General features: G+C 40.3%; 1 protein-coding gene and 1 pseudogene across 2 annotated transcripts in view; both read left to right on the top strand.

The window, feature by feature from the left end:
• ATXN7 (ataxin 7) overlaps positions 1 to 27,974 on the top strand; it is a 139,017-nt gene that overhangs the window by 1,222 nt on the left and 109,821 nt on the right. The window lies entirely within an intron of this gene.
• LOC129045413 (NADH dehydrogenase [ubiquinone] 1 alpha subcomplex subunit 1-like) lies at positions 5,713 to 14,955 on the top strand (annotated as a pseudogene).

Below are 27,974 nucleotides of genomic sequence, written 5' to 3'. Positions count from 1 at the left end.
CTTCAAGAATTAGCACCTTTGACTTTTGGCACAAAGGCAAAAAAACCCAAAAATTACTTCGAGTGAAGATTCTGAGGTATAATTTGACCTCCCCAAGGGCGTGAAGCCTCCCTTGGCCTTAAAATAATACTGGTGTAAACTCTGTGTGCGTGGGCATCATCAGGCCCTGTTCATTTTCTTGGTTTTAGAAGGAAAGAAAATACTCTTAACAAACGGGAGACTTGCTTTAAATCTTAGGTACTACACACTGTAAATTGAAAGTGTCAATTGATTATCTATATATCCCAGCTGCATTTTGGTGGGGATGGTTGCTGTTTAAAAGATAATTGTCAAATGGTGAAATGATGTTGTGTGTAAGCTACTTGTTACTTCATCTTATCATATAATAATTTTGAAACAGTATCTAGTGATAGTGATTTAAAATAATCTTTGGTGTTGTTTATAGCAGAGTATTACCACCCCTTGTAACTGTTAAATTTTCATGAGACATTCTATCTTGTATTCATAGATGGAGTCCTGGCCACACACTTTTATATATGTTCATTTTGTAACTTAAAAATGTGGACAGTGCTAGAGATTTTGTAAAGCAATGAGAACGAGAGATTTGAAAGACTTTAAAGTTTGAGATATACCTAAAAAATAAACATTTCTGAAAGTTCTTGATCCAAGTGGTTCAAAACACATCCAAATTTGAGTCTTCGTGAAAATTTTAAAAATCTGCTTGCGAACCACATAATTTAACTTGCAACTGCATTGACATAGATCTATCTATGTGTTGAACATTTAAGAATTCTCTTAATTGACCTTTTTTCATATCATGTATAGTAAAAGGACATGTTTTAGTAGATTTTAGTAGTCTTTTTCCATATAATTATATCTTAATGTGTCCATGAATGTTAAAATAGGAAGGATTCAAGCTCTAGACCATACTAATGTTTCTTTCTTTTTTAGGGAAATCTTTGGGCAGAAAGAAGTAGTAGATTCTAAGCTATAACAAAACTGATTTGGGCTTTGAATTTATATGATCTTAGATTTGGTGATTTTACTCAAGTCATGAGATTGCTGATTTCTTGGAGAGTATGGGAGTCTAGTTATGGAAGTTTGTTTGTTTATTTAATATTAGCCTTCTGAAATTATAAAGGATGATGAGAGAGCTGGCTCTAAGGTCTTTTCCCCAGGCCTGTGAAATGATGTGGATATTTCCGCAGTATGTTTTTTATTTTTTTAATTTATTTTTATTTTTTTAAAGAATTTATTTATTTGGGGCGCCTGGGTGGCTCAGTTGGTTAAGCGACTGCCTTTGGCTCAGGTCATGATCCTGGAGTCCCTGGATCGAGTCCCGCATCGGGCTCCCTGCTCGGCTTCCTGCTCGGCTCCCTGCTCGGCTCCCTGCTTCTCCCTCTGGCCCTCCCCCCCTCATGTGCTCTCTCTCATTCTCTCTCTCTCAAATAAATAAATAAAATCTTTAAAAAAAAAAAGAATTTATTTATTTGACAGAGAGAGACACAGCGAGGAGGGAACACAAGCAGGGGGAGTGGGAGAGGAAGAAGCAGGTTTCCCACAGAGCAGGGAGCGAGCCCGATGTGGGGCTCGGTGCCGGGCTCAATCCCAGGATCCTGGGCTCATGACCTGAGCCGAAGGCAGATACTTAACGACTGAGCCACCCAGGCACCCCTTTTTAGAGCAAAGGTTGTTCTGGTGTCTTTGGACTTTTAGGGGGTCCATGAATGGGCTTCAAGAGATTCCTGAACTCATGTAGTTGTGACCAAACCTTTTTGTGTGTATGTGTCTTTCTAGGGAGAAGGTCTGTGGTTGTGTTATAAAAGAGGTCCAGAGCCCCAAAATGTTAGAGTTGTAAGTTTTTATTGAATAAAATGGGAGTTAGAATAATTCTTAAAAGGAAAAAAAGAAAATACAGATCTTTGTGCCCAGTACTTGCTGTTTAAACTTGTCTTTAGCCTAGACATGTGGTCTTAGAGGTGCAGAAACACTTATATTTTGTTGCCACAGCAAAGCATTGCCTGTTGGTTGATAAACCATACACACATATAAAGGGCTTGACATGCTAGTCCTGGGTGCATTGTGGCTGTTTTTAAATTTAAAAATTTAGAGCAGAGAGATTGATGGTCAATAAGCAGAGATTTGATCTTGACAACCAGCCCTTGGAGCAAATGGTTCACCCGGCTCCACTCTCTTACTGCTCTCCAGCAAATCTGAAATGTGACTGGGAGGTAGTCATTCTAGAAAATCTGTTTTTTGCCTTGCCCAAACAGCAGAGCATGATGGGAAAAAGTTTCTCATCAAAACAGACTCAAATTCAAATCTGGCCTCTTTCATTCACTGTACCTACTTAATCTACCTGACCCTCTAGTTCCTCATCTGGATAAAGCCTATGGCAGTAGAGATGTGAGGAGGCAGGAATGAAGTTTCCTGTGTAAAAAAACCTGTCAACCCCTCATTTGGCCCATGTTAAGGACTTGGCAGCTAGATGTGATAACCACTATTCAACACCAGAATGAACATGTATAAACACGATACATGGTAATGATATATATTATTTCCCAAAGAATAATGAAAATATTAACAAATTGAAACATTTTTTAAAGATTAGGTTTTCAGAAATGAGTTAGGATTAAGTGGTCCTTACCTTGTAGATATCCGGGGCGGGGGGGGGGGGGGGCGGTGCGGGGAAAGTTGAAGGAAGATGGTGGTGTGCTTGGTAAAGCTGAAGACATGGGTGCTGGGCAGAAAGTGACAGTAACCGCCTGCCAGCATCATAGCTGTCTCTTTGTGTAAGATTCCACTTAACTTTTGCTCTTCACTTGTAATTTAAATGAAAAATTTAAACTGAAAAACTGCACTTGTACTTTTCAGCCCATTGTCTCTGAAAGAGTTTGCTCACCTCCTCGTGTTGGGGACCCTCACAGGTACTCCAGGGGCTTCATTAATGGAAGCTACACCTATAACTTTGTCTAGTTCTGGCATTTTTTAAAATGCCTCCACAGTTGGGTACCTGCATCGATTTTTCTCAATAGGGAAAAGAGTCTGGAAGAAATGAATTGTATTTTCCTATCTTTAAACATTGAAAGAAGAGAAGGTATTATGAGTAAGAAGAGAGATATGAATAAAGTACTTAAATGCTTATGGCTGTAAGTGCAAACTTGTTTCCACTGTTTCTGTGGTCTTTTCCTTTCATTTATTTGTGGTGAGCATTCATGCCCACTGCCTTTAAGTGGGGTAGTGGTATGAACACAAGCTCTGAGTGGTTGTGACGCCCATTTCCTAAGCTTTCTGGTTGTGCTCAGCTTGAGCTATCCAGCCTCTCTCAGTCTGGAGGAGGTGAGCATTAGATGAGATAATAAAAGCAAAAGGCTTTGCTCAGCCCTAGGCCCCTAGTAGAAATACTTAAAGGTGGTAGCCATCTTGAGGATGGTTTTATTCTTGTCTTGTGAAGGAAAAGCTAGTATGTTCTTTTGGAATATTCCTATGCAAGCCTTTAGGGGTCATCCTACTTTGAACTCATAAAAGCCTTTCACATCTTTCTGGTTACCATGGGCAGGTACCCCAGCAGCTATAGGACCTATTAGACCTGTCTGCTGTTCTTGGCCGTGGGGTTGCATTCTCTGTTAGGCTGGCAGGTGATGCCTAAATCTTAGCTCTTTCAGGGGCCAAACCAACAAGCGTGCCCAGGTTTGGAGTCATGATCCATTCAAAACTACATGATTTCATGGCCTAGAACAGAGATCAGCAAACTTTCTGAAAGGACACCATAGTAAATATTTTCCAGTTTGTCAGTATCCCCTTCCCCACCCCCCATCTCTCTGTCACACCCGTGCAACTCTACCCGTGTATTTAGAAAGCAGCCAGAGACATAAGCGAATGGCCATGGCTGTGTTCACCAAAACTTTGTGGACACTGACATTTGAATTTTATATAATTTTTATGTGCCATGAAATAAGTTTTTATTTGTTTGAAACATTTAAAAATGTTAAAGTTCTTCTGGGCTCATGATGTGTACAGTCAGCAGGTGGATTTGACCCAGAGGCCATAGTTTGCTGACCTCTTGCCTAGAAGAATGTTAGACTCCTAAGTCCTATAGGTCTGTGGCATCACCAGGCTATACCACCCACCCCCACCCCCACCACTGCATACACACTGGTTTGCCTCCTCAAGTATTCCGTGCTTTTGGTATGGCAGCATTATCTAAGGCCCCTGTCTTCCTCCATTAGGATGAAACTCCATCAGGTTAGTTCTTCTTAGTTATAGTATGTGGCCTTCCCTTCTTAGCACATGTATTGTTATATCACCAGGAAGTTTTATTTATTGCTAAAAATGTTCTCACCTTGCCCAGTTTTCCATAAAGCTTGATGTTTGAACCCTGTCCTGTGTGATGGTTTTGAAAGGAATCTATGCCTTTGGAGCTGTCTCATGCTTCAAGTTCCTCTTGTCCCCTTTTCCTAGAAAGGACATAACTGATACTAGGCCCTCAGGCTGCTAACTAGACACTCTTACCTTAAGGAAATCTGTATTTGGACTCCCCCACTCTCTTTCTGCATGATGTTTGGTGAAATAAAGCACACAAAGATTCCTCTTGTGCTCTAACCCCTGGAGATTAAGCTCCAGGATTGATGTGTGCAGAGCATGTAGATGTCTATGTCTGTGTGTAATTTCATCCAGCCATCACTGAAGGCTGAGGGCTGCTGCTTTTAGTTTCACCTTTTCTCTCTCCTCTCTCAACCCTTCTCTCTTGGTCATTGTAAGGGATGCAGATTTGGTGACCTGGTAATTGCTGTAACTGATTGGTTTATTTTTTGCCTCCCTGCCTTTTAACATTCTCTACTAATCTGCTTGTTTTGCAGCAAGTGTGTTCTTTTTGGAGTATAACTTTTCAAAACAATATTATGCTGAAGTTAATTGGGTATTTTAGAATCTTCCCCCTTCCGATTGTAAACGTAATGTAGTATCAGAGTTATGCATCAGTATTTTAGATATTTATTTATTATTACTTTTTAAAGATTTTTATTTTTGACAGAGAGAGCACAAGCAGGGGAAGCAGCAGGCAGAGGGAGAGGAAGAAGCAGGCTTCCCACAGAGCAGGGAGCCCAGTGCGGGGCTCGATCCCAGGATCCTGGGATCATGACCTGAGAGCCAAAGGCAGATGCTTAACCATCTGAGCCACCCAGGTGCCCCAGTATTTTAGATATTTAGAGATAAGATGCAGTTTTTAGATGGAACTGGATGGTATTATGTTGAGCGAAATAAGTCAAACAGAGAAAGACATATCATATGATATCACTGATATGAGGAATTCTTAATTGCAGGAAACAAACTGAGGGTTGCTGGAGTGGGGGGTGGGGTGGGAGGGATGGGGTGACTGGGTGATAGACACTGGGGAGGGTATGTGCTCTGGTAAGCGCTGTGAACTGTGCAAGACTGTTGAATCTCAGATCTGTACCTCTGAAACAAATAATGCAATATATGTTAAGAAAAAAAAGAAGAAGAAGGTAGCAGGAGGGGAAGAATGAAGGGGGGGAAATCGGAGGGGTAGACGAACCATGAGAGACGATGGACTCTGAAAAACAAACTGAGGGTTCTAGAGGGCAGTGGGGTGGGAGGATGGGTTAGCCTGGTGGTGGGTATTGAGGAGGGCACATTCTGCATGGAGCACTGGGTGTTATGCACAAACAATGAATCATGGAACACTACATCTAAAACTAATGATGTAATGTATGGGGATTAACATAAGAATAAAAAAAAGATGCAGTTTTTAAAATATTTTGCCATTTTATGTAGATAGTACTAATGTTACTACTCTTAAATTTTTAAGGGTTTCCTTTTTTTTTTAAAAAAAAAATGGTAAATTTGGTATATATTTTCTAGATGACAATTTGGGCAATATGCATCCAAAGTCACAAAATGAAATGGCAAGTCAAAATCCAGAAATTTATCTTAAACAATTGGTCAAATGTGCATAGATGTGTGTATCAGACTGCTTACTGCCTTTTCTTTTTATAATAGCAAAACATTGAAAGTAATCCAAATGTCTATTAATAAAGGATTGATTAGGTCCATTAGGACCTACCCATGCAGTGACATACTGTACAGTCTTTAAAAAGGATGATGTAGGGGGCGCCTTGTTGGCTCAGTCAGTAGAGCGTGCAGACTCTTGATCTTGGGGTTGTGAGTTCGAACCCTACATTGGGAGTAGAGATTACTTTAAAAAATCTTTAAAAAAAAGTGATGCAGGTCAATATTCTTTGATGTGGAATGATGTTTAGAAGAAGGTAACATGAGAATATAATGTGTGATTTTTTTTTTTTAATGATTTTTTAAAGGTGGGCAAAAGCCCTATATATAGAAACCTAAAGGAAAGTATCTTAAAGGATATACAGAGTATATCCTTTAAGATACTTGTTATCTCTAGGTAATAAGATTGTGGGTGATTTTTTTAAAAAATGTTTTTCTCAAAAAAAAAAAACTCTTAATTTTTCTTTTTATGTAGCATGTGCTTCTTTTATAATCAGGAAAAAATAATAAAGCTATTGAAGAATAAATATAGTAATTAAAATATTTCCTATTTGTGGCTAGTTGAACTCTCATGACTGCTTTCATTCATAGTCTGTGTTGTAATAGAAGTGAAATACATTTCTCATATACCTTAAAAATGTTTTCTGTTTTACTAATAAGCAAGAATGTTTTCCAGACTTTTTTTTTTTTTTTGAAGATTTTATTTATTTGACAGAGACACAGCAAGAGCAGGAACACAAGCAGCGGGAGTGGGAGAAGGAGAAGCAGGCCTCCCACCGAGCAGGGAGCCCATTGCAGGGCTCTATCTCAGGACCCCAGGATCATGACCTGAGCCGAAGACAGACGCTTAACGACTGAGCCACCTTGGTGCCCCTGTTTTCCAGACTTTCTAACAGGAAAGAAAAAAAAATCCATACAGGACTAAATAACAGTTTTCAGAAGAAACGCACTGAAACAGACATTTCATGATAGTATGTTGTGCCTCATTTCTTGCTGTGAAAGATTTTCCTCCATTGAGATTCCTGTAAAATCATTAAGGAGTTCAGATGTATGGAGGCAGTATAGGGTAGTGTTTAAAAGCCTGAGCTCCACTACTTACTGTCTGTGTTACTTTTAGCCATTTATGGCCTCGGTCTCCTCCTCTATAAAATGTGGGCAATACTGGGGCACCTAGCTGGTTCAGTTGGTAGAGCATGCATGCAACTCTTGATCTCGGGGTCATGAGTTCAAGCCTCATTGGGTGTAAAGCTGAATGAATGAATGAATGAATGAATGAATGAATGAAAATGTAGGCAATACCTCGCTAAGTTGTTGTGAAGATTAAATGAAGCAAGTGCTTAGCAGAGTTCCAGATACTTAGCAGTAACTAAGGAGGAAGAAGTGGTGGGACAAATAAGGGTATATAATAATAATAGTAGTGACAGTGATGATAATAATATTGGTGATGATAATATTGGCTGCTAATATTTCCCTCCTCCTAGAGGCTTGCATGAGGGCAGAGCCTTGTTTGCCACATTCACCAGCCTAAACCCTCTGACCAGACCAGGTACCTTGGCCAAGACAGGAGTGTGGTCTAGGTTCACCTAGTCATCAGTCATGCTCCCTTTAGCGTGCTATCTCTGTGTACACTGTCAAAAAAAATGTTCCGGGGCTAACAGCTCACTAGCATTTACAGAGTTGGTACTCCGTAAATATTTGTTGTATGGATGGTGACCTAAAGCAAGCATTTCCTTCCTCTTGACAGTGCATGGTGAACTTTTAAAAGAGGGTTTTGGTCATCTTTATAAAGTATATGGAAGAAAATGTCAGGTGCAAACACTGTTAAAAGGGGAATCTTGTTTTGATTTCTACTATTTGAATGAATCATACCAATTTTGTTTCACTTTTTTTCTCTTAGCTAGTTACCTCAGTCTTAGCTCAACTCTGTGTGCACCTGCATCCTTGTGGTGTACCTGTGATAATTTTAGAAATTTTTCACTTTATTTTCACTTAAGTTATTTTGGTTTGGGAGTATGTTTTACTTTCCACCCTAAACCCCCAAGTTCTGAGATATATTTCAATGTTTCTATGAAATTAGAAACATTGACCTGGCTATGAAGAATGAGAAGTATAACCACATCTGGCTGTGACATACTTATTTGCAAACACTGGGGCTTTGGGTTTGTTTGTAGGAAATTTTAGGAAATGCATGGAATAAAAAAAATGTAGAAATACTATGATAATTGATGAAGTATACCTATCAGTTACATGTTGCACAGTAAGAAGAACCCGCTCCAAAACTTTGTGGCTTACAATAATGACCATTTATTTGCACACAATTAGGGCAGGGTAGTTCTTCCACTGCTCTTGTTTGGCCTGAGGTCACTGATGTGGCTGTTGTCATCTGCAGTCTCCAGTCAGAGCTGATTGGTCTAGGGATCTGTCTAGCTGGGACAGGTCATCTGACCACCACACAATCTCTTCTTCCAGCAGTTAGACTACGTTATCCTCACATGGAGACATTGTGTTTCAAGGTGAAAGCTGCAAGGCTTCTTGAGGCCTAGGCTTAGAAGTCACACAGAGTCACTCTGCCACATTCTCTTGGTCAAGGCAAGCCACAAGCCCAGTCCAGAATCAAGGGTTGAAAGTAGGCACCACCTTTTGATGGAAGATGCTGCAAAGTACAGATCACAAGTCATGCTGACAGCAGTTGGTGGGGGGTGGGGGGATGGCAGCTGTATTGTTGTGGCCATCTTTGTGAAGAGTATGCCCTTTGCTGTTGTATATTAACCCTTGTTTGACATGACTGATAAACTCTGCAGTGAGGCATAGGGTTAAGTGCTTCCCTGTGTTATCTCTTGGGATAACGGCTTTATGAGGTAGGTACTATTATTACTCCCATTTTAAAGTTGTGATAAGTGAACCTTAGGGAGGTTATGTAACTTGCCCTAGATCTTTTACCTAGTTAGCGGCAGATTCTAAAAGTTATGGAAAGTTTATCCCTGTATCAGTGCTTAAATCCATTGCTAAAGAAATTTGCGTGGATGGGGGGGAGCATATCTTTAGAAATCTCAGAAGGAAAATGCAGTATCTTAAAATTTTACATGAATTCTGTCTTCTACTCCATGATACATCCCTTTGTTTTACCATAAAACCAGTATTTTAAAATTACTTGTCAAATTTTACCTCCCAAATCTTTGAGAAAATAGACTCTCCTAGACTGAAAATAATAGCTAATCAGCTAAAGGTCTTCGGTTGTAAGTATGGAAACAAAATTGGACTGCCCTAAGCAAAAAAGGTTACTGGAAGGATGTGGTGTAGCTCCCCGAATTGACAATAGAGCTGAAGAACCAGGCCTGTGGACAGTCTTCACAGGGTGCTGGCCTTATTAACCTTTCCAGCTCTTTGTTAACTCCACCCTCTACTAAGAGTGTATCTCTCGGGGGTCAGCCTGGGTCCTGGAAGATGCCTTGTTTCCTGCTTCACCAAAAAAGTACCTACTGGGGTGGGGGGGTTGTTCCCCAGTAGGGGAGTGAATGCAGGGCTGATAAAACCAACAGATGTCCACTATCTGAACATTTGTGCAAGCTGCTTTGTGCATTATTGATCCCATTTACTATTTGCAACATGCTGATGACCCCTGGTTCACCCCTTTCCCTCTCAACCCCACATGCCTCTAAAGGTTCTTAAGCCCCAGTTTGAGAAGCAGTTTTGTGACTCTGCCATCTCTTTCCATTTCCACTAATAATAAGTGCTTACCATTCCAAGGGCAATAACATATTTATCTGTTTTTTACATAGTAATCTTTTCTATCATTTCCCTGATTTTTATTATTTTTTTAAAGATTGATTTATTTATTTTAGATGGGGGAGGGGGAGGGTCAGAGAGAGAGAGAGAGAATCTCAAGCAGGCTCCATGCCTAGTGTGAGTCCAAAGTGGGGCTCAATCTCATGACCCTGATATGACTTGAACCGAAATCAAGAGTCGGACGCTTAACCGACTAAGCCAACCAGCACCCCATTTCCCTGATTTTTAAAAGAAAATCATATGAACTATAATTTAGCCATTTATTGGTAACAGGGTTCCTGTTAGGAATAGTTTTACCTAGTTCACAGTGATTCCCTTAGGCCACAGTGAGATACAGTTATTGGCCCCTGCCCTGAATGTCCCCACATTGCCCTGCTTCTGTTTTTCTGTTTTCTCCACCTGTCTAGTGGCTTTCATTGTAACCTTGCTAATACTTAAAAATAAATATTTTAAATCTTACAGATTATGGGTCGAAGGAACAACCTACATTTATATAGCCTTTAGCTGTAAGTTAAACCATGTTTCTAGCAGTAAAATGTTGGCGTAAGTACAGTGTGATTTTATTCAGAGCATTTTCAAGTATATACTCCTATTTTTAATAATCTTTTGAAGTCAGAGAAAAGCATATTTTTCCTGTTTTTCAGCTGAGCAGATGGTTTAGAAAAGGTAAGCAATTTCCCCTGCGATATAGGACTGTTGGCAGGAAAACCTAGGTATTCTGACTACCCATGCCTTTGCTGTGGACGGTTCAAGAAGGCCGGTTTCCCAACTGGAGAAGCCTCTCTTCTGGTTTCTCAGGTTTCTGGGCTGAATTGGAGATGGGTGAATATATATTGGGACACTGGTGTGTAATGGAGGTATCTAGTCCTCACCTTGGCCATTAGTAGCCACTTTTGTTTATTCTTGCTTTGGAGGCCCAGCCTCTTTTTATATCCCCATAGATAGCCAGTTGAGAAGCCAGTTTGTCCCATCTCTTCTTGCCATGATTAGCTGGTTTTGAAGTACCTCTTGGAGCCCTTCAGTCTGGCCTTTTTTACTTCCCCACGGTGTAATTACCACCTTGTGGTATAGTCACTTGTCTTCCCAACCCCTGGACTCTTTTTTTTAAATGGTCTGCTCTGTTTTCTGCTGTTGAGGCCCACCACTACAAGGGATTCTGAGAGGAGTGTTTGACACTTTTGTTTAATTAGGGTCTCCAGAAGGGTTCTGTTAACAATAGGGTTGTATGAGGGCGCCTGGGTGGCTTAGATGGTTAAACAATAGGGTTGTATGTTAGGCCCTCCCCCCTTGCTTGTAAAGTTTCACTGTAGTCTGAACCATTAATGTGATCGTAGTGTTAATATGGTGGTTCTTATTTAGCCAAAACTTTTTATAGAGACATCTCAAGACTTTTCTGTAGCTTTTAGAACATTGTCCTAACATTTAACACTAATTTTTAAATTGTCTTTTTCTAATTTGTTTCAGGTGCTGATTTCTACAGCTTCTAAACATGTTAACACTTAATACTAATCAAAAACTGTCTTTTTCTCTTGCATTTCTAATTGTCTCATGGTCTCATTTTTGCAAGCATTTTGAACCTTTAGAATCCTTGAACTTAATCCTGAAAAGAGTGCTAGCAAAGTTCTTCACTGAAAAATGCATACTTGGGGCACCTGGATGGCTCAGTTGGTTAAGCATTAGACTCTTTTTTTTCTTTTTTTAAAGATTTTATTTATTTATTTGACAGAGACAGAGAGAGCAGGAACACAAGCAGGGGGAGTGGGAGAGGGAGAAGCAGGCTCCCCGCTGAGCAGGGAGCCCCATGTGGGACTCGATCCCAGGACTCCAGGACCACGACCCGAGCCGAAGGCAGCCGCCCAACGAGTGAGCCACCCAGGCGCCCAAGCATTCGACTCTTGATTTCAGCTCAGGTTATGATCTCAGGGCCGTGGGATCGAGCTCCATACTAGGCACAGAGTCTGTTTGTCCCCGTCCCTCTGCTCCTCCTCTCCCTCTCTTTCTTTCTCAAATGAATCTTTTTTTTTTTTTAAGACTTTATTTATTTATTTGACAGAGAGAGACAGCGAGAGAGGGAACACAAGTAGGGGGAGTGGTAGAGGGAGAAGCAGGCTTCACGCTGAGCAGGGAGCCTGATGTGGGGCTTGATCCCAGGACCCTGAGATCATGACCTGAGCCAAAGGCAGACGCTTAACAACTGAGCCACCCAGGCACCCCTCTCAAATAAATCTTAAAAAAAAAAAAAAAAAAAAAGTGCATACTTTTCATCTGTTTATATTTTGTTCACACTGTTTTTTGTTTGTGCTTTGTTTTTTGCTGTTTTTAAGTTTTAGTGTTCTGAACTCAAAGACATTTTTTAGTGTTTTGGAACATAGGTCCTCTTAGCTGCCCTAAAAAGAGATATTTAAGACTCCATTCGCTGCTCCTTCCACTACCCATCCTGTTGATTACTGTTGTTCTGGTAGGTATAACTATAAATCATTTGGAAATCGAAGTTAGAAAAGAGACCATTTGCCATTACATTAGGACAGTTTAAAAGGAATCACTTGTTCAAATTTACTAGCTTCCTGAAGCTAGTAAAAATGTTTATGGTTTTCAAGATTCCCTGTGAATATATTTCAACACTATAAGACAGTGAGTTAACACGTGTATAGCTATTATAGATTATGAGAATGGTAGCTCCTAGAAAAGGTAGTATTCCAGTTTTCTGTTTAGAACTATAATGGAGCTAAACTGAAAAATCATTTGTCCTAGTAAACAGAAGGCACGATGTGATGGTAGGCAGGTTTCTTAGTGTGTCTGTTGCTTTAGCTAAGAGCCAGCCACGATTGGCTTTCCTTTCCATAGATCTGGTGTCAAGTATTAATCAGCTGTAGACTGGAAAGTTTTTATTGGCTAGCATTTGTAAGTGGAAGAAACACCAGTCTGTTTTTTTTATCTGTAGTCTCTCTCTTTTTTTTTAAGATTTTATTTATTTATTTGAGAGAGAGAATGAGAGAGAGAGAGAGCATGAGAGGGGGGAGGGTCAGAGGGAGAAGCAGACTCCCTGCTGAGCGGGGAGCCCGATGTGGGACACGATTCTGGGACTCCAGGATCATGACCTGAGCCGAAGGCAGTCACTTAACCAACTGAGCCACCCAGGCGCCCTTATCTGTAGTCTCTTAACCATTTAACTGCATATGATATCATCTGTGTGGTGTTCTTAGAGAGAAACAGTTCCTTTAAAAAAAAAAAAAACCAAACCTGAATTAGTACTGCAGCATATGAAAATAGTGAACGTTGACCTTGAAGAGTCTAAATGATCTAAATTAAGGTTGTGATGTGTACTAGAAAAAAAAATTGCATGTTAAAGCTAGTATTCTTGTTTTTCACATTTTGAATAGTTTCTTAATTTTAAAACAAGTTATAAAATGTACTGAAAATCTTAAAATACACAAAAGCTAAAAAATATGACTTTGATTATAAGTTTTAAGAATTCCATAAAAAAAAAGGGGAGCCTATCAGCTAGGGGCTGAGGCTGGGTCACCTTTAGGGCGCCAGGAAGGAAGAATTTGGCCCTGGCGACCATGGTGTGATGTGGTTCAAGATTCTGCCTGGGATCGGTGTCATGGCCGTGTGCTTGGTCATCCCTGGCATAGCCATGGCGCACATCCACAGGTTCAGTAACGGGGGCAAAAGGAGAAATGGGTTTCCTATTATCCATATCAGTGGAGTTTGATGCAAAGAGATAGGCGGGTCTCTGGAGTTAATCGTTACTATGCGTCAGAGGATTTGGAGAATATTGATTAAGGAAGCATTTTCCTGACTGTTGAAAAATGACTTGGTTATGCTCATCTACCCCTTCTAGAAGGTTATGCAGTGTATTAATATAGTACATAATAAAAACAAAAAGTTAGAATTCCATAAAAGAAAAGAATTACATAAATTCGGTTCTCATGGAAGACTGAAATTTCTGAATGCTTGCAAGGTTTTTGTTTAATAACTTTTTCCTGATTGCAAAAATGAAGTGTTTGATTTGTTAATCTCCTCTTAGAACAGCGAACCGCTAAGAAAAAATAGGTGTGTGTAGAAAAATTGGAAAGTTTCACAAATACACAGAAGCAGATAACAGTTACTCATACTTTTACCACCCAAAGATACCACTACTAATATTTGATGTAGATCCACCCAGCTGGTTATAGGGTTGCCCAATTAAATATCCTTTGGAATGAAGGCTTACAAGTAAGGATAATGAAGAGTAGAAATGTATATATAGTGTGGCTCAGTGGGTTAAGTTTTGTTAATCTCACTGCCTCTCAGGTGTTGCCAAAAGCTGAAGAGAGGGGCTTCTCCCCCCCCAACCCCAGTTTGAGAGAAGAGAGCTATCTTGCCCTTTGGCTAGCCTTGGCTAAAGTGAGGCAGAGCATCTTTTCTGCAGACTTCCCTCTGTCTGCCTAAGTCTTTTATCTTAGCAACTGTTGTTAACTCTGAATGTCTACGGGTTGCAGAGGGAGACATTTGGAGTTTTCGGTGGAGTAGCTTGTTGAATAAGCCACATCAGTTCTTCTTCTTCATCTTTTTTTTTTTTTTGAGAGGCGGAAAGAGAGCACGGTGCATGAGAGTGCACAAGCAGGGGGAGCGGCAGGCAGAGGGAGAAGCAGACTCCCCGCTGAGCAGGGAGCCCAGACTTGTGCAGCTCGATCCCAGAACCCCGGGATCATGACCTGAGCCGAAGGCAGACGCTGAACCTACTGAGCCACCCAGGAGCCCCTAAGCCACATCAGTTCTTTTCAGCCCCCTAGAAGAATTCTTTAAATAGGCCCTTACTCAAAAGAATGTCCCAATATTCAGAAATAGAGTCACCTTCTCTATTAGAGTACTCTAATAGAGTACAAATAGTTACTTGTACTAAGTGAAAACAAGGCGGAATGGTTAGACACTCCCAGGTGATTTCAATTAACATCTAACCTCAAATCCAGTCGACTTGATAAAAGAAAAATCCGAAGGAGCTCAGAGCAGATTATGGTATAAGCATATGCCAGTCCTCTCCAGTGGAAAAGAAAAGTGCTAATCTGGTCAGATCTGTTAAAGAGACAGGCAAGGCTGAACAAAGCAGAATTTTCTCATCCTGCTCATCTTTTGCCTTAGTGTAGAAGAAAGATTTAACCCGGGATGAAAGAGAGAAAGAAGGAAAGATGGGCAGGTGGCTAGTAATAAAAGATGGTTGGCTCTCTTTCTGTGTGCCTTGGCCTAGTGGTAAGCAGATCCCTAGGTCTGAGAAACTAGCAAAGTGAAGTGCCGCACAGGACAACTTCCCCAGGCAGGGATACAGCTTCTTGGTGTTCTGGGTGAAAATACAGCGCTGACTTTGATCCCAAGCCCTTAGTGAGAGGAAACCCAGGGAGAAGTAGGAGGAAGTAGCATCTCTTTGTAAACGTTTTATTCTTGACATGTAACAGACTTCTGCCTAGAGAATTGTGTCAGCCCCTCCATTCTGCCAGCTGTCGTAGCTGTCGTTCTGGAGCGCCCTCCTGTGTTCTCCTACACTGACCAGTTTAAAAGGTGTCATTTCTGTCTGAGAATTAGAAGAGCTTACACGCAGTGCTTGGTATGAAGGAATTGCTTTGGAAGATGAATAACCATTGTGATGATAACTGCTATATGCAAAAGAGGGAGATTGATGGTTTTACAAGTCTGTGGTTTGAATTCTTAGGTCTGGCAGGAAACCAAGCCCATTCAGATGGTTCTGGAGACTAATGAAAGGATTATTTTCAGAGGAATGCCAGAGTTAAGGGTGACGTGGGACTCCTATAATCCGTGGAACCAACCACAATGGAAAGCCATTATCACCATTGGGTCCAAAGGAGCAAAGAGAAGAAATAGCTTTACTGGAGTCCAACGAGAGAGCTGGAGCCCTGGAGGATTCAGCCACTGCCTGAATTTGTAGCCAAGAGCAGAGAGGGAATAAGGAAGCAATACTCCCTCCCCCACTTTCTTTCCTCCCTCTCTCTTTGATCTTCTTCCGGTGCCTTCTACTGGCCAAACCCACCTGGAGGCCCGCTTGCTTTAACCCAGTGGTTCTACCCATAAAGGTCAAGTCTTTGGGGGCACAGAGCAGGGCCAGAGTGGTGGAAAATTGGTCTGGCAATGGAGAGAGGGCAATCAAATGGAGGATTACTAGCACACACTAGTAGCATATTCATAATTGCACTTTCATCATGTTAACACATCATTCTCATCTCCTGAAATCCCAAAATAAACCTTAAAGCATGTGAACTATTATGACTCAGTTGTATCTTTTAATATAAATAGTCCAAGCAGTTATCCTACCCTTATCAAATTAATTAAATATTCAAAGAAATAATATGAACAATTCTAAGAAGAATTGGAAAATCACTGAAAGACCTTCTGTTGGGGCATTTTGTTCTTGATTAAAATTAAACTAAGATTTAAAAAAAATATGCATGTGAACTGTACAAGTGATATATCCTAAAATACAAAAATTGTACTTTTAATCACACATTGGTGAAGGTTTTTTGTTGTTAGAATTAAGCTGCAGCAGTACCCTGGCTGGCTCAGTCCATAGAGCATGCAACTCTTGATCTTGGGGTGATTTCAAGACCCTATTGGGTGTAGAGATTACTTAAAAATAAAATCTTAAAAAAAAAGCTGCAAAAGGGAAGTGGAACTTTTTTTTTTAAAGTCTCTGCATATAATCCTTTCAGATCTATTTAACTAAGGTGGATAAATTGGCATGAAGATTCTTACTCAGCCAATCTAGAAATACAAGAAAAGATTTTAAGCTAGGGGCGCCTGGGTGGCTCAGTCGTTAAGCGTCTGCCTTCGGCTCAGGTCATGATCCCAGGGTCCGCATCAGGCTCCCTGCTCAGCTGGAAGCCTGCTTCTCCCTCTCCCACTCCCCCTGCTTGTGTTCTCTCTCTCGCTGTGTCTCTCTCTGTCAAATAAATAAATAAAATCTTTAAAAAAAAAAGATTTTAAGCTATTAAAATGATTTTATTGAGCACTTGGCTTTGAGAGATGTAAAGATAAAAAAGATACTTACTTTGCTTCCCAAAACTTTAAACAGTGAAGAGAGGTCCACACCCAACTATAATAGTGATAGGTCCTTTAAGAGAAGCCTCAGATGTGGGATTAATAAGATGGAGAAGTGGTTTAATCTGTCTTTACCAGAGATTTCTTTCCAGTGGCTCACAAATATTTATTAAAAGTTTACACTTGCCATTTTTAGAAATACGATAAAAAGATACCATAAGGGCCTGAACTCAAGGAGCTGGGGTCAGAGTGAGTCTTTCAATACTGTTTCATCAAGAGCAGCCAGTCTTTTGGTGGCTCCCCAATGCTTCAAGGATGGATGGCATTCAAACCCTTACCATGTCCCTCTGTGGTCTTCTGATCTGGCCCCACCTGTATCTCTGCCTCCTCAGGTGCTCTGGCCTTTTAGTTCTTCAGTCAAGCCATACTTATTAGAGTTTTTTCTCTTGAGATTTCTTTTGCCTCGGGTGCCAGCTCCACTGACATCTTAGAACACCTTTTCTGCCTCCTGGTTTCAGTTTAAATGCTGCCTCTTCACAGGATCCTTCCCTGACCTTCCAGATAAAATCCAGGGATCTTATTACTTGTTCTAAAACCCATATATATGGGGCTCCTGGGTGGCTCAGTGGGTCAAGTGTCTGCCTTCGGCTCAGGTCATGATCCCGGGGTCCTGGGATCCAGCCCCATGTCGGCCTCCCTGCTCAGCGGGGAGCCGCTTCTCCCTCTCCCTCTGACGCTCCCCCTGCTTCTTTTCTCTCTCTTTCTGTCGAATAAATAAAAATTAAAAAAAACCAAAAACTCATATATAAGCAGGCACTTTGCTCTTCTCCCTCAAACACTTAAATTTATTAGTGTAAATGTTTGATGGGTTTCTTCATTATCAGAACGTAAGTACTATGAGAGCAGGGTACCTGTCTGTTTCACAGCTGTGTCTTCAGTGCCAAGCATGGTGTTTAATAATGGTGCTCAATAAATTGTAGAAAGAAGGAAAAAGAACTGGCTTTTAACCCAGACCCCTACCACTCACCAGCTTGGTGGCTTTTGGTATCTTGCTAATTGGGAGTTAATTTCTTCCTGTAATATGGGGATAATAATGATAATGGCACTTAGTATGTGCTAAGCACTGTGCTTTTGTTATCTCCTCAATTAAACTTCATCATAGAGGTGAAATGACTTGCGGTCTGTTCATAAATAGAAAACAGGATTTAAATCCTGATCTGTTTAATTTCAAAAACTGATTGCTCTTCTCCATACCTTTATGTGATTGTCCTGGGGGGAAACCTGTAGGGGAGGTCTTTGATACAGGGTAGTAGGATGCTTGCCCATTCTGAGAATATTGACATTCATGAAGATGCAGACTTAAGCCAGTTTTAGGGAATTGGAGTGTGGGCTTAAGTCCATTTAGATGAAAGGGTAAGTGACTTCTCCCCCCCCACCCCCAGGGGTAAGTGACTTCTAAACAGTCCTGAAGAAGTTAGCTGGGTCCAAAAGCAGAATGTAGTACAAACGCCCCAAGGGAAGAACTGGGGCCAGAGGGTGAAGAGCCTTGCAGGCTGGGCCAGGGAGTTGCTACTTGCTGTAAAACGCTGTGGGGAGACAACGATGAGTTTTATTTATTGAAAGATATTTTGGAAGTAAGAAGTCCCCTTTAGAGGCCAAAGTGCCCATAGCCTTTTTCCCATTTTGCGTTTCTGTAGCAAAGGAAGCATTTTAGCTCTTTCATTCCACTGTAGCACCCAACACAGTAGTGTTTGAAAAAGGAATTAGCAGCATGAAGTAAGGAATAGGGGTTTATGTTTAGTTGTTTGGTACAATTCTGTTGTTTGTTGTTGTTTTTCTGTGAGGGTAGATGGCCTAGCCTGGTTGGGTACCAGCCTCACACTAGTCGCTTCACCTCTATAGCCTCAGTTTCTCATTTGGAAATTAGAGATAATTAAAATTTCTACCTCATAGGCTTCTTGTGCAACATCCACACAGTGCCTGGCACAAAATAAGCTTTCAGGCAGTGTTAGCTGCTGCTGTTATTAATACATATTTCCTGTCCATTCTGGCCCATGCCTCTTGAATGAATGTGCATTGTTTATTTATCAAAGACGGGTTGACTGGGACACAGGAACTGACTTTTTTTTTTTAAAGATCATGATTTTAGTGTTTACAAAGATAATAAAATTGTCAATGAAAAAAAGGCAATGAATCATCTTACTGGGGTAGTCCTAGTATTTCCTAGATATGTTTATGATGAAATGCAAAATGTGAACATGAGCTACTACTTACAGAACCCATTGTGTATGCCAGGGCTGTGCTTTCTATGCATTATCCCTGGGAAGTAGGTTTGATTGTCTATTTTACAGATAAGGATGTTATCTTTCTAAGGTGTTAACAACAGACAATTGTAGAAGTAGACATTAAACCATGTGCTTCTCCAAATCATTTTGTGCTTTTAGCATTGTAAAGGGCTGACTTATCTCCCAACAATTTCAGCAGCTCTGCTGGGAGGAAAAAATGGTAACAGGGCTCTTAATTGTTTTTCTAATCTATTGGATTAATTGGAAGCACCAGGCATAGTGTGCTCTCTAGGTCTAGTACATAGTAGAGGCTCAAGAAATGTTTATTGACTATAAATCTTAAATCAGATTGAGTGAGAAAAAGATGACAGAGAAAAGCAGTATTAGGGGCTGACCTCAGCCTGTTTTCTACTAAAAAACAAAAACAAAACAAAAAACAAATCTGAGGTCCCCAAAGATTTTTATAGCATAGCATGTTTACACAGACTAACGGTTGAAGTCTGAGGTGACAAATTTTCCTGTGTGTTGCAGGGGATTAACTCCTGTCTGTAGAGTTGTTATCTACAGAAATCTGTTTGCTTCCCACTAGGTGCCCTCACTGCTCAAGAAGCTCCTGGCTCTATCCTGTGTTGGGCTAATTAATTTAGTTTCAGTGAAGAAAAACTATGTGTAACGTTAAAATAAACAAAACATAAATGGGAATGTGTAGTTGCTGTCATAACTCATCACTAATGTATTTCAAAGACAGATCTGACTGATATTTGTATTTTCCTTTAGCTCAGGTAAATTCAGAGTTGACATACCATTTTATGGTAATGAGGGGAGAAAGGAGACTTTCTTGCATAGAAGAGCAAGCATCCTGCATTTAAATCCAGATTTCCTCTCCCCCCCCCCCCCGCCGCCATAACAACAGAAAACAAAAATCTTAATTTTTTTGGAGGAACTTCATTATGATGAGGCATTTATTGGACATATCAAACCTGAAAGGTGGCCAGCCAGATGGTAATTTGATTACTAAGCATCCTCTTTATGATTTATCATGTTATACCACAAAATGAAGATAAAGAGATAATTGTGTTAATATACTATAGAAGTAGTTTATGCAGAAATTTTCAAGTATAAAACATTAAAAGACTATGATAAGAGCCAGTGCCCAGACCTTGGTTTCTAATTCCATTCTCCAGTAAAAGGAACCAGACATGACTTAATTCTATGGCTGTGGCAGGGAATAAACAAGATGAGCCTGGAGCATCTTCTAATGCCAGAAAGCACAAAAGTGCTAAAACAAAACAAAACACTAAACACACAGTAGTGGGGTATGTCAAATGAACACAGGTGCCTGAAAGAGCGCCTAGTGGGTCAAAGCTGGGACAATTTAAACAACTAAATAATATCATTTTAAATTATAGCATAAGATATAAAATAAATATAAATAAAAGATACAATATACATATATAGTATAATAATGTTAATATAAATATGGAAAAATATAAAATATTAATATAAAAAGAATATCTGTGTGTCCATACTGATGTAAATAAATGATTGGATAGGTAAGCAAATGGGAAAGAATAGATAAAATCTTCCATGTATAGAAGAATTCCAAATGATTTATGTCAATAATCCTCCAAAAGGAGGTGAAACTAACTGTCCATCCCTTAAATGTGGGCTGTGCTTAGTAACATTCTTCTAAAGAATATAGTATAGAAGGGGGAAAAAAACTTTACAGTGGAGAAACTTGACAGACACTCAAGTGTCTGACACCCAGCCTCAAGTTAGCGTCAACAATGATAAATGTACACTTGATATGATGTAATGAGAATGGCACTTTATCTCTGGTCTTCCTCCTCAAATTCGATAATCCCATTATAATTATGAGAAAAACCGTTGGTAACTTGAGACTTTCTATAACATATCTAACTAGTGCTCCTCAAAACTGCTGTCAAGGTCATCAAAAAAGGAGTCTGAGAAACTTTCACAGTCTCGAAGAGGAGTAAAGAGATAGGACAACTAAATGTAATGTGATATCCTGGATGGGATTCTGGACCAGAATAAGGACATTAGGCAAAAACTAAAGAAATCTGAATAAAGTACAGACTTCAGTTCAGAATAATAGGTCAATATTGGTTCATTAGTTGTGACAAATGTAGCATACTAACGGGAGGGGTTAGCAATAGGGGAAACGGGGTGTAGGGTAGAGAGGAACAATGTGTGGTCTTCACAACCTCTCTGTAAACTTAGCATCATTCTAAAATTAAAAGCTTATTTTTACAAAAAGACGGTGGCAAGGACAAGAGTCTGTAGTTCAAGTTTAATTTTCATCATGCTGGGAGCCTGAAGTAAATAAAAAACCTTGATGTCCTAGGCTGATTATGGTGTAAAGTGGGGCAACTCTTCTTTGCTGTCATCTTGTAAAGCCATGACAGTGTGTTTGCAGAATCAGAGAATGCAGGAATTTTAAATGTTCTCCTATGGAATTTCCTACCGGAATGACTTTTTTCCCCCTTTGCTTCTGCCGGGTAGCAGTCCCTTGAGTGGCATTTGCTGTCCTAGTTAATCAGAGGGTAGGAGAAATGAAAAACTCTCCTCTTCCCCCTCCTATGAAGTTTCAATGGGCACTGGAAATGTAGGTCAAATTGCATCACTGTAGAAAGGAGCGAACAGGAAGGTATTTATGAAGTGCTGCCAGCCTCTCTTTAGATTCCGAGTTATGATGAGCCAGTGTTGAGCCAGCTTAAGTGTGAGATACATGGAATCAGAGAGTCATGTTTTTGATGTAGTCCCAGAATGTTACATTTAATCAGTGATAAAAAGATTTCTGTCTAAAGCCCTAGTGAGAATAACTTGTACTGGATTTGTTTAATTTGCATCTCCCAGCTTCTGGAATTCTTTTTGTCTCTTATTTATTATTGGTATATTGCAGCAATTTATATTAATTTAGCCAGAGAGATGTTTGAATTGTAGAAACTATTGTTATGTGTACATGTTTGGTAATCGTATAAGTCTGATAATGTATTTTGCAAATTACACATAATCAAATGCACAGTGGGATCTTCATTAGCATACAGAAATCACGAAATATGTTTTTAAATTAGGTTTCAAGTACACCGTCCCATGGCTTTCTATTTTTTTTTTTTTTAAGATTTTATTTGTCCGAGAGAGAGAGAGAAAGAGGGAGAGAGAACACGCACAAGCAGGGGGAGCGGCAGGCAGAGCAGGCTGAGGGAGAAGCAGGTTCCCCGCTGAGCAAGGAGCCAGATGTGGGGGCTTGATCCCAGGACCCTGGGATCATGACCTGAGCCCAAGGCAGACGCTTACTGACTGAGCCACCCAGGTGTCCTGGCTTTCTATTTTTTTAATGGCAAAATCTTACCGATTTTAAGATAAGCCTTTAAATACATGTTTGTATTTTTTTTTAACATTGTATACTACTTGCCCTTTGTTAAGACATCCAGATATTTACTGCCCAAGTGCTCTCTCTTACTCACATTGTCATGAACAGTAAGCATCCTGACAACAAAACCAGTTGTAAAACCTACTCCATTTCTTTTTTCTTTTTCTTTTTTTTTTTTTAAAGATTTTATTTATTTATTTGACAGAGAGAGAAAGATAGCGAGAGCAGGAACACAAGCAGGGGGAGTGGGAGAGCGAGAAGCAGGCTTCCTGCCGAGCAGGGGAGCCCAATGCGGGACTCGATCCCAGGACCCTGGGATCATGACCTGAGCCGAAGGCAGACACTTAACGACTGAGCCACCCAGGCGCCCCAAACCTACTCCATTTCTACTCTTTCCTTGCCTCTATTAAGATCCTGGGTAGTTTGTATACAAAATGGGAAATCCAGTGGTAAAAAAAAAATAATTGCACAGGTTTGGGTTTTATTTAATCTTACAGGTTGCATAAATTATTCTGTGAAATATGTTTATAATCTAACATACTTTGTTATTTTTGACTTTTTATTTTGAAATAATGAAAGATTCACAGGTTGCAAAGGCAGTTCAGAGAGGACCTGGTTACTCTTCACCCAGTTTCTCCCATCAATTACATCTTTCCTATCTATACAGTACAATATCAAAACCAGGAAGGTGACATTGGTATAAAGTATGTGTGTAGTTTTGTGTCATTTTATCTCATGTGTAGATTTATTTAACCACTACCATAATCAAGATATAGAACTATTCCAAAAACAAAAATCTCCCTCATGCTATCCTTTAATGGTTATAGTCATTCCCCTTACCTTCACAACCCCTAACTCCTGGCAACCACTAATCTGTTCTCTAACACTATGATTTTGTCATTTTGGGAATGTTACATAAATGTGATTTTTTGAGATTGGCATTTTTCATTCAGCATTTTAAAAAGAATTTTATTTTAAAAGAGGCATCAGTGTTAAACATTTAAAAATTTTATTTATTTTTTAAAAGATTTTATTTGAGACAGAGAGAGAGAGCACAAGCTGGGCGGGGGGGGGGGGGAGGTCAGAGGGAGAAGCAGACTCCCCACTGAGCAGGGAACCCGTCGTGGGGCTTGATCCCAGGACCCCGGGCAGATACCCAACCCACCGAGCTACCCCCCAAAATATATTTATTTTTAAAAGAAGTTGTTGTCCAGAGTTTGATTAACTGATTTTCAAACCTGTACTTTTCTAGCTTGGGTGTTCTATAGTCTGTTGCTATATTTGAACAGCAGCGAAAGTCGTATGTGCCAACGTAATAGGTGATTATAGCATTAACCTTACTGCCTACTGTAAAAGATGATACTGCGAAGTTAAAGGGAAAATTACCCCTGGAAAAGCCCATCCCGCCAACAAATTAAATATTGCAACTGTTTTACTGAGCAAGGAGTAAGAAAACCAAATGTATACTTTAGTTATAACAAACAAAGTAACTGACCCACATTTGTGTTCATTTCTTCTTGAAAGAACTTTTTTTTTTTAAGATTTATTTATTTATTTATTTGAGAGCGAGAATGAGAGAGAGAGAGAGAGCATGAGAGGGGGAGGGTCAGAGGGAGAAGCAGACTCCCTGTCGAGCAGGGAGCCCGATGCGGGACTCGATCCCGGGACTCCAGGATCATGACCTGAGCCGAAGGCAGTCGCTTAACCAACTGAGCCACCCAGGCGCCCCTTGAAAGAACTTTTCAAAGAGAGACTCTTTGGAACATGATACTGAAATGAATAGCAGTTTAAATATTTGCATTAATCAGATAATGAAAGATCAGAGAATAGCTATACAGATCTTCCTTGACTTATAATGGGGTTACGTCCCAATAAGCCCATCAGAAGTTGACGATGTTATAAGTCAAAGATGCATTTAAAACACCTAACCTGGGGTGCCTGGCTGGCTCAGTATGCAACTTTTGATCTCAGGGTTGTAAGTTTAAGCCCTCACTCAAAAGAGATTATTTAAAAATAAAATCTTAGAAAAAAAAATTTTTTTTAAACGCCTAACCTGCCTAACATCATAGCTTAGCCCAATCTATCTTAAACCTGCTTATATTAGCCTACAATTGTGCAAAATCATCTGACACAAAGCCTATTTTATAAGAAAATGTTACTATCTCCTGTAATTCATTGAATACTGTGCTGATAGTGAAAACCAGAATGACTCTATGGGGACAGAATGCTTGTGTGTCAGTTGGGGACCCTCATGACGCAGGGCTGACCGGGGGCTGTGGTGCTACTGCCCAGCATCATGAGAGAGTCCTACCACATATAGCTAGCCTGGGAAAGAGCCAAATCCAAAATCGCAAGTATGGTTTCTACTGAATGTGTATTACTTTCGCACCACTGTAAAGCTGAAAACTCATTAAGTCAAAACATTGTTAAGTGAGGGACCTTCTGTATGTGGTTAGTGTGAAATGTAACCATAGGAAGGCCAGTGTCTGCATCAAGTGTCTGCATCATGGCAACACTGTCATAGTAGGAAATGGAGTCCTGTGGTAGATGAAGGATAGGAACAAACAGCCTCAGAAGGAACAAATCTTCCTTAGATGACTGTAGGTTGTTTTCTAACAAAATATAAAAAATATGCTAGGAGCCGTAGGAGGACACATTAGTGTTTTGCTGCACAGAATGATACCATGGCTCTAGGGAATCCCATGTGGCCAGACCTATGTAACTGAGCAAATAGAAGGTGAGTCCCCAGGCACCATTTTACAGCTCACTAGCAATGAAGGGGGGATGTGAGCATGCACTCCTTGGCTTGCCCAGAATTCGCGTTCCTGAAAATTGTGTCAGAGCAGATTTTTTTATAAATGAGATACTCTTATAATTGGCAAATGATCTTTATTTGGCTCTAGCTCCTAACATTTTAGACAGTCTTCCTCCCCATAGGAAAATATTCTTTGTAGTTAAAATCAGCCTCTACTTACCACTTTAACATTTTTCTTTTTCTTTTCTTTCTTTTCTTTTTTTTTTAAGATTTTGTTTGTTTGAGAGAGGGAGAGAGAGGGAACTAGCCAGCAAGCACAAGCTGGTGGCGGGGGGGGTGGGGGGGGGGGGCAGGGAGAGGGAGAAGCAGACTCCCTGCTGAGCAGGGAGCTAGATCCCAGGACCCTGAGATCATGACCTGAACCAAAGTCAGATGCCTATAATGCCCTGAGCCACCACTTTAACATTTTTTTTCTGATCATCTTGTTTTCTTCAAGCAGCATACGATTGTATTTGAAGTAGCTGTTAGGATAGAGGAAAAGGGAAGCAATCATTTATCGATCATCAGCTGTATGCCAGGCACTGTGCAAAGTGTATTAAATAACTCTTTGTAGCACGTAAGTCAGTTTTCTTGGTCAGATTTACTTAAGAGGCCTGCTGCTCAAAACAGAATATGTATGTTATGTATTATATATATTTTAAGATATATATGCTAATTTATATATATAAGTAGATAAAGAATATATATCTATTAATTTGTGTACTCATGAAGCAATGTGTGAAGTGATATGGAATATAGGGATGTAAGACCTACCCCTCCCATTAGCAGCTCTCTATCCAGATGAGGAAAACCAATTATAAGTAGAAAAATCAGCTAACTACAGGAGTGAAAACTGCTCAGCGCATCAATGCAACATATATAATAAGGCAATCCATAAGTAATTACCAAATAAATCCTTCAGATTATAAATGTTGTAGTTGTTCAGAGGAGGAAAAGATTATTGATCTCTGACCCTTGATTGTGTCACCTGTAAAATGCAGATGATACCTACCTCATAGTGAGAAATGAATAAACTGTATAAGTGAAAGCCTTATATATATTGCCTGTTAGTACACCTTTAATAAATTGTAGCTGTACCATTAATAATGAAAATTGTAATAGCAATAGCAGTAATGCTGTATTAGGGTGGGCTGACTGTTGCTACACAAAACTTTAGTAGCTTAATAAAATGCATGTGCATTTCTCACTCAAGTCACAGATTGGTGTAGGTTGGCAAGGAAGCTCTTGCTTTACCCAGTCATCAAGGGGTGAAGTTTTGTGGCTCTGCCCACCTCTAGGGGCTTGGAGCCCTCTCCATTTTACCAGCCTAGGGTATGAGAGACTGAGGATCAAAACAAGGAGGTTTATATGGATCAAGCCTAGAAGTGGAACCCAACGTTTCTCTTCATATTTTAAGGACTCACATAGCTACACCTTACTGCAATGGATATTGGCAAGTTTAGTCTGTGTGTTCAGGAAGGTGAAGAATGTGGATATAGGTTGATATTGGCAATCTTTATCTCAAATAATATTTAGAAAGGCTTATTAAAGAAGGGGTACTGTCCCTGGATCTTTTAGAAAAGCCAGTAAAAGTTGTAGTAGGTTGCCCAGCCTGCCTTTATTTAGGTGGCCTTACTTAAAGAGGAAGGGTAGAAGAATTAAAAAACAAACAAACAAAAAAAACAAAGCCCCACAAAACCCTGCAAGCATTATCAATAAAAATTACGTATTTATCGCACTAGCAGCTGCCTCTACTGTGAACCATTTGGTAGTGACCTTAGGCAAGCTATTTTACTACTTTAGACCTCCATTTCTCACTTCTAAACCTTCTTCATAGAGCTGTGGGGAACATTAAACAGGACAGTGCATGTGAAGTACTTAGGACAGGGGCTGGCCCAGAGTAAACACTCAGTAAAAGTTGTTACTGTTATTGGTAGTGTTAATAAGTATGCCTCCAGAGTGAAATACTTGCTAGCTGTTCATTTATTTGACATCTTTCCTAAAGGACTGTGTTAGAATAGCAGAGAAGGATTTGAGCATATTTGTGTGGATTTTAGAATTCTATAACCCTACTCCAGTAACAGGAGATTAATGTCCCCCTGGCTGAATATTGGGGGAGAAACCCTTTCTGTCCCTCCTAGGCTCCCGTCTTCCCTGTCAACACCACAGACTTTTTAATTCCCCTATCAAGAGGACAACAGGAGTCATGGACTTTACTTTTCATCCCTTCTTCCCCTTTTTCCATGATAGGTGGATTTGGCTGGGAAGAATGAGGGTAGATGCCAGAACAGCTCCATATTGCTCAGGCGTAATTGCAAGTTCTCAGCAAGACAGGAACATCCCCCCCCCCACACACACACACCCCCTACCCCCAGGCCCACATTATCTTGAGTGGTTGGGTAGCTGTTAGATCCTGGAGTTCCACTGAATTCAATTCTATTCAGTAGGGTTTTATGACCGCTTAGCATATCAGGCCCTGGGGATGCAAGGGTGAAATGTTGCAGGCCCTGCCTGGAAGAAGCCCACAGAAGCAGGGAGGTGTGATGACCTGAAGAGTTTATCTGAGTTTGTTTTGAAGGCTGGATGTGAGTTACTTGGAAGGTAGGAAGGAAGGAGTGTAGGGTGGTAGGAACAGCAGGTGGGGAGAAACAGAGGTAGG

This window comes from Mirounga angustirostris, unplaced genomic scaffold (assembly GCF_029215605.1).
Source record: "Mirounga angustirostris isolate CCGP_5_RB_7025 unplaced genomic scaffold, mMirAng1.0.hap1 SCAF_1, whole genome shotgun sequence".
NCBI classification, from domain to species: domain Eukaryota; kingdom Metazoa; phylum Chordata; class Mammalia; order Carnivora; family Phocidae; genus Mirounga; species Mirounga angustirostris.
Note: the sequence above shows the minus strand (reverse complement) of the source record. Positions and strands in the feature narration are given on the sequence as shown.